Source organism: Ctenocephalides felis, unplaced genomic scaffold, assembly GCF_003426905.1.
Source record: "Ctenocephalides felis isolate EL2017-DRISC unplaced genomic scaffold, ASM342690v1 CF-g0.4_SCAFFOLD_00845, whole genome shotgun sequence".
NCBI lineage: Eukaryota > Metazoa > Arthropoda > Insecta > Siphonaptera > Pulicidae > Ctenocephalides > Ctenocephalides felis.
In genome coordinates this window covers 43,112,612-43,124,553 of record NW_020536999.1, presented here as the reverse complement: position 1 = coordinate 43,124,553, position 11,942 = coordinate 43,112,612, and the positions used below count along the sequence as shown (strand labels likewise).

Below are 11,942 nucleotides of genomic sequence, written 5' to 3'. Positions count from 1 at the left end.
AAGAAAGCGGAAGCTTTTCTGTCGAGGATGCATAATAATAATATATTCATGTACACTGTTACAGCCATGCATACAAACGAAGTAATAAACCAGCACAGAATTCACAATTTAGATTAAGCAAAGCTTTAACAAACTCGCAAACGAATAATTCCACTACAAAATATCTTTCAGGCCACCACAAATGCCGGGAGCAGTGGTCGACAACGAGCGGTGAAACGAGCGGTGAAAGGACCTACAATTTATTTCTGGATGCTGTGTTACTGATTTTACCACTTTTTATATTGATAGTAACTTATTCTTTGATCGCTAAAACCTTGTGGAAAGGTATGAGGGCTGAAAAGGAATTTAAGAAGAATTTAAATGGTGAGTATATTTTAAAATTCTGATCACCGAACAACTACATGATCAAAATTCATTTATTAAATTCCGATTAGGGTTTATACAAAGACCGACATTTCAGAAAACCGGTTTTCAAAATCTAATTTTACTAAAAAAAACGGGTTTTAACCGGTTTTCGAATTTTATATAGAAAATAAATTTTTGCTCGAACATTCTGTAATTTATCCGCAAATTTAGCGTAATTTAGAGCAGTATTTGATTGAATTTATTTATTGTTCAATTTTATAGATAGTAAACAAATTTATTTTAATTTTAATTAGTAGAACTAAAAAATTATAGTTTATCTTGATTAAATAAATTTGAAAATAATTATCGTATTCATCATTTTCACATATAAGAATGAAAATATTTTTATGGTAGTGAAAGGAAAGTTTTCGAATAACTAAAAATAATACATTTCTAAAAAAAATCATTAAATTAAAAAAAAAAAATAAATAAAAAAATATTAGAAACATTTTGATACATACTTTTTAATTTCAATTTTAGTTTTAAAAATAATTAAGCTAATCTCGGGTATTGTCTGTTCCGAGTAATTTTAATTAATTAATTTTAAACATTCTAATTGTTTTTTTTTGTTGAATAAAATACGATTTCAACAAACTAAGAACGTCTATCAAATTTCTACATAGACGTGTCCTTTGTTTATTCACAAATTTTCCTGAAATAGAAAATACTTGCGACGCAATTATGCTTAATTGTTTTTGAACCCTGATATGATAATTCCAAGTTTTTTGTTCTTATTTTGTGGCTTCTAGGGTTTAAAACTCTTTTTTTTAAGTTTGAGTAGAGAAAGTTACTTCTTCAAGAAGAAGCCACACTGATTTAAATTAATATATACACTGGTATAAAAATCTAAATTAATATATACAATTTCCGGGAACCATTGCAGACTGATAAGATATCAAATGCTAAAGCAATGATATGATTTCAAGAATGATAATGCTTTCATCTATCTTTTATATTTGGCTATATTTGTCATTTTCCATTTATACAGACTTTTTTCACTAAAAAACGGTTTTCGAATTCCATAATTTTCGCCAAAAAACCGGTTTTCAAACCGGTTTTTGAAAACCGGTAACCCCTAATTCCGATTGAATACGCTCAAAATAATAAAATTGGCAATAAATAAAATAAAAGAATATGAGAAGAAGTATAGAACGCAGAATTCAGTTATATTATGCACTTGATTAAACTTTATTCTCAATCAACGGTGCAGAATGATTCATCTGAATTTCGAATACGATTTTCGAATACGGATTCGCCGGCACAGTCCCAGATTTCCTAGTAGCCACTAGAAGCAATATTTATTCCGGAATCAGATTTTTTTGTTGCGGATTAAATTCTTGTAAAATTTAATCAACGCTAATACCTTTTAATAACCCATCAAATATCTGAAAATGATATATCCTATATGAATGCTTGCATGAAATTAAATATTACGAAAGAGATATAGTCGAATGGAAAATTCCACAGATAGCCTTTATTAATACTACTTTATTAATCTCTAACTTCTGTTTTAAATTTTACAAAAGTTAGCAGAAAAAAAATGACAAACTTTCTGCAAACTTGGCACGTGGCATGTGGTTTAGACAAGTGACAAGAACTAGTACTTGGAACATACCACTAAGTTGATATTAAAAGTTTGTGAGATAAGTGATAAAAAAGTATTTGAAATAACCATACCACAGCTTTATTCTTTACTATAATTAATTATGAAGAAAATTGCACAGAATTCTATGCAAAAACCAAACTAGAAAAATAACAAAGGTTTTATATTATTACAAACTGATTTCAATAATATGCCTAACCTGTATTTATAATTTTAAATTTTACGAGTAAGTTATTTAGCTATAGAGCTTTATTTTCAATTTTCATATTTTATCAAAACCGTGCTCTGCAAGAAAATACTTGTATGTACCAGTAATCTCCTCATTAAAATATAAATTAAAAGCATTGTTAACTTAGTACTTAAGAATTCATTCAAGAAACAAATACATATACACAAAGTGACAAAACAAAAGTTCAGTTCAGAGGTGTGTTCTTTATGAACGTTTATTTTGAAAGTAGTGTAAGTTCTTTTTTTTAAAAAAAGTTATGAAGTTATTATTCTATGAATAAATGTTATTCGTGCTTGGTTTTAAGGTATAGTTTTATGCAAAAGCAGACCATATTCAACTTCTATGATTTATTCAACTTAAAATCGATCGGCAAACAAAATCGTCGATTTGAAAGTGACGTAAATCCATCCAGCAAATGCAAATTTTAATATCATGGAAAATGCAAACGCTATAAAGGATTTGTATACACGCCACAGGATTTTTATCATGTAATAGCAAAGTAGAAAACGCGACACACTCGTTTTACATAGAATAGGAAAAGAAAATTTTATTTAAAAAAAATCTGATGATCACATTATGCGGTTGTTTTCATTATCAGACATATTACAAAATACTCTACCAAAAGCATAAAGTTTAATCCTCTATCTATGTTGTGTAATTTTGACAATGTAACATAACATTGGATTAAAGTAAAGTAAAGTTTTAGTTATTCTTCATTTTGAAAATTGAAGTTAAACAAGATTTACAGTTGACTAATTTTGAAAGTAGTGTGCGTTTGTTCCAGCCTATAAATATATTATGAAAATCTAAATCGCCTGAAATAAATAGATATAATTAATAAATTATTTGTTGATAAAACCGGTAAATTCTGCCTAGATTATTCAATTAGCAAATACGTCAAGCTTTCCCAAATTAGAAATAATGAACTTACACAAATTTCAAAAAGGTCCTCATATATAAAATTTCCATTTCACTGTGTTCGTTTTCGTAGTCCTCAGAAATGGCTACACCGATTTTTACCAAATTTTATATTCGTAATCAGTAGATCTGAGAATAGACTACAATTTATTTTCATACCTCTAGTGTAGGGTTTGTTCACCTTTTCTTTAATTTTTGTAAGAATTTTTTTGTTTGTATTTTTTATAATGATTATTATATTAAAGAATATGAGCTTGAGGAAGAAGCTTAAATTTTGCTTTATATTACTTTAATACTTTTCTAATTTTGGGGTCTACTTGTTTATTAACTTCCCGTAGGGTAGTTATATAATGGGCCAGAAATCGAAAATAAAATTTTTTGCCTTTATTGACGTTTTGAAGGTTTCTGAACATTTTGGCATACCTAAGAAATAATGGATTTGTGTGTGTGCGTGTTTTGCAGTTTTTGAGAGAACTAAACGTCCGTTTGATTTTAATTTGTTTAATACGAATTGACAAACAACTTTATTCACTTCAAAAATATAGAACTCTCTTCGCTTCGATTGAATGTGCCAATTCAATTTAAAAAGAATTAGTTTTAGGTTGGATTGGATCTTGAAAAGACTATTAATATGACCCAGGAACATTTATATGCGGCGTGCCATGCTGTGAGTGAACTATCCATATATTCTTTGTTGGCTGCCGTATATTAGTGTTTGCCGGGTCAGCTAGTATATATATATATATATATATATATATATATATATATTGTGTGTGTTCATGTATCAAATTTAACGTGAAGATATAAATATATCTAAAGGAAAATATGAGTGAAAATAAAGTGCAAGATGTTATTGTTTTACGTCTAGCCTTTATAATGTTTCAATCGTTCACATCAATAGCGAACACGAGTCTCATGTTATTTCATTCGTTTGTAGAAACACATACGCCCACAACAAGTTTACGTGTTTATTCTATTATTTCAGCAATATTAGAACAATTTCTTGTCATTTCTCGCTATTAGTTTATAAGCACGTGTTCAATCGAGTTTCCAAGAACACAGGTACTATGAACATATAACAACCCAATCATATATATATATATATATATATATATATATATATATGTGATGATAGTTTTGTTGACGTTGATACATATTTGTAATATTTTTGCAGCCCAACCGTCGAATTAAAAAAAGATTAAATAACAAAGTTATTTATTCCATTAAACTTTTCGACACTTGATGTGTATTATCATTCAGTAATCTAAAAAATATATAACATAAATACACAGTTGATGATAAATATTATATATAAAAGGAGGAAATTATACATACCAAACCAGGAAAAACAACAGAAAAAATTAATTAAAATGTAAAAATTGATTGAGCACTAAATTTGTGTAAAATAATAAAATACTATTATATTAACTAACGAGAAATAGAAGGAGCACATATTGCCCTTCTATATTTGATGTTATTGATAGCATGACAAAGTGGTCACTGATCAAGGTTACAACGCAGTGTAGTACACGCACGTGTAATGAAGGTGGAGAGAGATGTGAGAAACGAAAGGGAAAAAAAATAGAAAAGAAATATAACGAACGAAAAATTCTAAAACTGTATTGAATCACTTTTCATGAAATTAATGAATACTTTGTAACTGTCATTTCCTTAATAGATAGGGCCATTTTGTTAAGTGATAAGATTTTTTGGGAAACAAACCTATCTTTAGTTCGTTCTGTTTTGAACAATAATTCTTATCCTTCATATTTAGTTAATAACGTCATTAAAAATAGATTAGATTTTTAGATAGATTAGATTAGGCAATATGTGCTCCTTCTATTTCTCGTTAGTTAATATAATAGTATTTTATTATTTTACACAAATTTAGTGCTCAATCAATTTTTACATTTTAATTAATTTTTTCTGTTGTTGTTCCTGGTTTCGTATGTATAATTTCCTCCTTTTATATATTATATTTATCAGCAACTGTGTATTTATGTTATATATTTTTTTAGATTACTGAATGATGACACACATCAAGTGTCGAAACGTTTAATGAAATAAATAATTTTGTTATTTAATTTTTTTTTAATTCGACGGTTGGGCTGCAAAAATATTAGACACACACACACACACATATATATATATATATATATATATTATAAGCAATACATCATTTCGACTATAAGCTTTGCTTTTTAATTAATTAATTTTGCTATTTAATTGATGAATCTGGCATTGACTGAAATAATGCAGTTTATATTGAATTCTATGAGCTGATATTTCATAGAATATTGTGGCGGATACTTAATGATTATTTGTATTTCATCAATTAAATTAGCTACTTTATTAATTTTTCAATAAATTAATATTTTAGTGTTCGTTACTTATTCATTCAGTTTTAATTAATTTTTGTCCGTGCGGTTTTCACGATAAATTATTACGTAGCATACATAAAGAGCTGATTTAATAAATTTAAAATTTATTTAAATTTTTTACTGGTAATGAAACTAGTGGGGTGTGTGGCATCGTGCCTTAAGGCAAATTGCTGGAACTTCTCGTACCGTAATTAAACAGTCGAGGAATGTATATAATCAATAATTGTTTTGAATAATTTCAAATAGATTATTATAAATACATACTGCAAATTTAACCATATAAAGAAAATTTAAAATTGAAAATCTTGGTACAGAATTCTAAACAATTTACACAATATGTGTGCACATTATTAAGATTTCTATAAAATATCTGATAATTTGATGTACATAAGTCTAATGATCATTTTTGACCGCAAAAAGGCATTTCTTTAACTTATTTCTATTGAGAGTCTATAACCGCTAGTCCTGCCTTCCCAAAAATTTAATCAGTAATCAGTAATCAGTTTCATCTTGTCAATACAAGTAAAATGTTATTTCATTTACTAAAATCGGACACTCCATTCTCTTAAAAACTGAGTTACATACAAAATTTTCATTTTCGATTTTTTTTCGATTACTATAACTTGCCCTACGGGAAGTTAATTGATTGTTTTGATAAATATTTAGGTCGAATGGTAAACATCACAGAATAATGGTGTCAAAACAACATTGTACATGATGTCAAGATTATAAAATTTATAAGATTTACGGACCTATTCTATTCTACGCAGCAGGTTTCATACAAAATGGTACTAAATACTGACAAAATGACATGTTTTTGCTGTGCGATCAACTTCACTTACATGTTTTTAAGCTATATCATAAAGATGCAGTTATAAGAACATCGTTTTTTGACATTTTTATCCAAAACGCCTGACTGCACAGTAACCACATGTCTTTTGTTAATATTTAATACCATTCTGTATGAAAACTGCGCCTTAACATAGGTCTATTTTACAGCAGAATCGCCTCTTAAGTTTCAAATGTGCCTTTCGAGTATCATGTTAATTGTGCATAATATAACTTAATATTCCAAAATCATTTAAAACTTCAGTCGGGTGTTTGAAATTTTGAAGCATACAAGTCAATTTAGCGGAATACAATATGAAAATCTGACAACGTACACATATTGTTAAACTGAAACCGCCCCGAGACTTCTGCGTTTTAGTTGCATTGAACCTTGTATAATTTATGTAATTAAATATTACACAATATGCACCTGATGTTACTGTAAATATATAGTTTTATTGTTTTATTAAAACTGTCTGGTATGATAATAGATAGATAGATAGATAGATATGTTATGCTGTAATAGATAGGTAAGTTATGCTGTAATCTAAAACATACACACATATAATAGAATATAAATCGGGTTTCCGGATTTTGTGAAAATAGGATATTAATTTTTTCAACAGAACTATCATAATTGATAGTTTTTACATTCCCAATATGCAATAAAAACTTGCAAAGATAAATCTATGAGCATCTTGCTGAAAAATAATCGACTTGATTTGATGGAATGGGTTAGAGTGGACTAAAATTTCAAAAACACGCCTTTATTTGAATTTCGTAATGTTTTAATATTGTTTGCTTCATGCGTATTTTAATGAAAATAAAAATTAACGATTGCAATTTTATACCAGATATGAAGAATGTCACAACATGAAATAATACTTATAATACAATTTCTATAAGCTAAAATATCTTGAAAATACGAATTATGATCAAGATTTTAGAAAATACAGTGTAGCAACAGAATTGAAAAAAAAGGTTTTCATTAATAAATATAAATGTATAACTAAAGAGGTGCATGGCATCGTGTCTTAAGACAAATTGCTGGAACTTCCCGTACCGTAATTAAAAATCTTGATACGAACCCAAAAAAAAATTACACAAAATGTGTACACATTATTTAAATCTCTATAAAATATCTGATAATTTGATGTACATATGTCCAATAAACATTTTTGGCCGACAAATGACATTTTCTTAAATTCTTTTTATTGAGGGTCCAAAACTGCTGGACCTGCCTTCTCAAAAATTTAATCAATCTTGTCAATACAAGTAAATGTTGTTTGAATTATTAAAATCGGACGCTCCGTTCTCTCAAAAACTGAGTCACCGTTTATGACACTTCTTGCCCCGTATCTTCGGAACGGCTAGACCTGCCTTCGCTAAAAACAAATCAGCACGTTTCTTTATCAATACAAATCGAATGTTTTTTGAAAAATTCAAATCGATTGATCGGTGTTCACAAAATCGTCGACGAAATTTTGTATCCGCACACATACACACATACATCAATTTTTTATAAGGAAATATTCAGAAATCTTTGAAATGTAAAGATGTATAAAAATTTTCATTTCCGATTTTTTTGCGATTATTATAACTTTCCCTACGGGAAGTAAATAAAAATAATTATTAACAGTATTCCTCTAAAAAGATTGCATTAAAAAATGAGTGTTATTATTAATGGAAAATTTAATCAAATAGGGTTTTGTTTAGAGTACGAAAAGTTACGGCAATTTGCTTAAACTTTAAAAGCAAATATTATTTTACATGTATCTCTTTTTAGCAAATAATGGAACCATGGAAGTATATTTAAACTCAAGGGGTGGATCAGCTACCAGATGTCGCTTGAATCATATAAATTCACCCTATGTTAGCGGCTTGCGTACATCACCCCAAGCTAGATGGCGTCATGGGTCACCCCATCATCATCACCCATCGACATCGACACCATCTCGTCGTCATCTGATGGCTGATATCAGGCGGAAACGATTTCGCGAAGGACGATCGATGTATGATAAAATCTTATACTTAAGATACTACATTGACATTGCATATATTGTTTTTAATATTATTCCAGGGAATCATCTCATAAGAGTTTCGATCGAGAGATGTCCCTCCGATCGACCGTTACTCAATCCTCATGGTGTCCACATATTGTCTGTAGCGCAAATGGAGAAGTCACGTGTGCTGGTGATATTACCATAAATAACGTCACCATCAACAATATCACCACTTGCAGTGGAATGGATCCGAGTGCATCAGGGTGTAATTTACCAACATTTTCTACTGCCACGACGCATAATGGAAAAACGTGCGTTTGCGAGATTAAAAAGAATGCAAATTATCACAAAAACATATCAAAAAGTAATAGCGACTCCATAACTAACGCTTGCCAGAAAAATAACGTAACAAAAAATCTGCAATGCAAAAGCGAGTCTTTAAATTGTCGACATAGTGACATGTCTAGTAACAGTATTTCTGATATATGTAGCGAGATAATAAAAAATGACTTGACATCATCCTGTCGCATTTCCAAAAACGAAGATGATGATACATCAAGTTGTATGCATAAAGCTAAATACAACATAAATGATGTGTCTTGTTATCTCCATAATGATATATCCAGAAACGAATTAAGCAATTGTCCCCACAAAAAAATGATAATAAAAAATAATACAAATACAAAACATTCTACTAAAAGCGGTCTGTTGAGCTGTTGCCATCGTGAGGTAACCAAAAGTAGCGATTGCGTAACCAATTGTTGTTGCTGTCAAGGAAGACAGTTCGAATGTTGTCGATGTGATGATATTGTTACAAGAGCTAATATATCCAGGGGTTTAACAAATTACCACGAAGATGACGAAATTGGAAGTCGTCTAAATGATATAACATTGAACGAAATGACTTCTGCTGCAAATAAAATAAATAGAAAAATTAGAAAGAAAACTATGAAGTTGGAAAAATTAAAGGACAAACAGTGGTCTAGAGATTCCAACACGGCTATTAACTTAGTCAGCGAGAATTGGAAAAATCAAAGTCCTGGATTGAGAAGGTTTGTATTACTAGCAATTGTTTATTAAATAATACCTAATGCCTAAAAATTGAGAACTATTTATTAATAAAAAAATATTATTATTTAATAATAAATAATAATAATAAAATTCAAAATTAATGTTTCAAAAATAGGTAAGTAATCTTTTGACCGTATGAATAAGGAGTTTTACTCTTCAAGCATACCGAAGCTTGTGCATATATGATTTTAAGTTTTTGTTATTTTATTGATTTTTGTAATAAATAAACTATTCGAATGTATATAGATTTTTGCACAAAAGTTATATGAAACTTCACAATGTTTAATTCAAATAAAGTAAATCAATTTTAATTTCTATTTCACAGAACAAACGCTGAGAAATCATTACTTTCTAAAAAACGAGTCATTCAAATGCTCGGAGTGGTCGTCATGGAATTCTTTATCTGTTGGACACCTCTATATGTGATCAACACTTTGGCTCTTTTTTATCCAGAAATAGTTTATAAAAGTCTCGGATACTCTCTTATAACTTACTGTCAGCTTTTAGCCTACGTAAGCGCCTGCTGCAACCCAATAACTTACTGCTTCATGAATCGTAGATTCCGAGAAGCATTTTTGAGATTATTGGGAAAAAATTGTAAATGTTGCTGTATTGATAAAAATACACAAGGTTCTCGAAAAAGTATACAAAGAAAATCGAGTTTAGAAAGCGCTTTGAAACGTAATGAGAGAGATCAAATAAGAAGAAAGACTTGGTTGACAGAATGTAGATCTGCATCAGAGTTACATTAAAGTTATATCATTATGATTTTTGTTTGATTTTTTTTAATTCAGAAATCCGTATCGTTTTATAGTAAAATAAGCGACTCGTGTTGTGATTTCCTTGATAATCAAAATTTAGTGTAGGAGTTGCCAGAATTTGATAATAAAACTAGTTGAAAGTGGCATTGAGCCTAAAGGCAAGGTGCAAGAATTAACTTAATTAATCGAAATTGAAATTTAGATATTTAGATAAAATTTTCAACAGTTTATTTCTCTTGCGATTTCGAATAAAATTTTCTCAAACACATTTAAATTAACTGTAATATAATAACACAGACTCGTGCTTTTATGTCACAAAATTGTAGCTAATTATTTTAAATTTTAATGAGTTTATAATGTTTGACTCATCACATGACAAAAGCAACTTTTGATACAAATTTTAACATCAACTATTTGTCATAGAGACATAACATTTCAGTATGCTTTATAAGACCATGATATCTATAGCCAAAAAAAAGGTTCATAAAAATAGACATTTTTTTTTCAACGGTTAATTTCAAAAAAACGGCACGGTAGATTTTTACCTAAAACTAATCAGTATCATTCCCAACCAATATCTTTTGAAAAGTTTTTGCTTTTTTTTAAATCGATTCCAAATTGAGAGCTAAAACGTGAAATATTTTTTTTTCACTTTTCTGATATTTACAAAGAAACGGCATATCCGATCGTCGCACAAAACTAAGAAAAGATAATTCACATCTAAATATGTCGATTGGCTTTTAAATTTTTTAAATCGGTCCAGCCATTTTCGAGAAAACGGCGATTTACGGCAAAAAATCTGTTCACACACACATACTTTCTCAAAATTTGGTCTCATTCGATTCGGAATTGCTTAAAACGTCGAGAAAACATCAAATTAGCGAATCGGATTTTTTGATGAAAACAAACTTCTCCTTTGGTGAGTTAGAAATCAAAAAGTATGACGAAAAAATTTAATAGGAAAATAACTGTAAGAATGGCATAATAACTAAAAATATCTAGTAATATCGTGATTTTAAATCACACTGTATCTTACTGTTTCGTATACAATTTTATGTGATATTTATTGTATAAAACCTATATTGCAAAACAATAGTATAAGAAGTATTGAAACTTGATGTAATAATAAAATTATTAATGTAAATTAGCAAAATGTCTGCAAAATTTGGTTATTTTATAAACTTCTTAGTGAAATAATATCAGTAAACTGTATTGTATGCAATATTATAGTAAAATGTCTATAAACGTGTCGACGTGATAGGTATTCAACATATTAACGTAAAAGGGATTCATTTTTAATGTTTCCATATATTATTATATATTCAAAATAAATTGTTCGGATAATAAATAATTTATGCTCCTATGTCCTATATATAGTTGTGTATAAATATTGTGTAGACATGATATATGTATGCGTGTACTTAAATATTGTATATATTTCAAATTTAATTTTAAGGCATCTTGAATATATTAGTAAAACAAACATCTATATTATATATATATATATATATATATATATATATATATATATATAAATAATACTAGAGAAAACAAACTTACAATTTTACTTGTGTTGCTCAGGTATCTTCATTCATATCCAATAAATTATTTGTCATATTTCTGAAAAATATACAAATAATATAAAAATCAAAAGAAAATAAAAGTGTGAAAAAATAGTTCAACAAAAATAAAAATTAATCAAACTTAAACTTATAAAATTAACTTAAAATATAATTGAAGTGT

The 11,942-nt window shown here is 28.5% G+C and overlaps 1 protein-coding gene across 1 annotated transcript in view; it reads right to left on the bottom strand.

Annotated features, from left to right (window-relative positions):
• Window positions 1-11,942, bottom strand: part of LOC113383610 — a 261,160-nt gene that overhangs the window by 122,412 nt on the left and 126,806 nt on the right. Inside the window, exon 17 of the mRNA XM_026621865.1 lies at window positions 11,760-11,819. The gene's annotated coding sequence lies outside the window, so the exon portion shown is untranslated. The remainder of the gene's footprint in view (window positions 1-11,759; window positions 11,820-11,942) is intronic.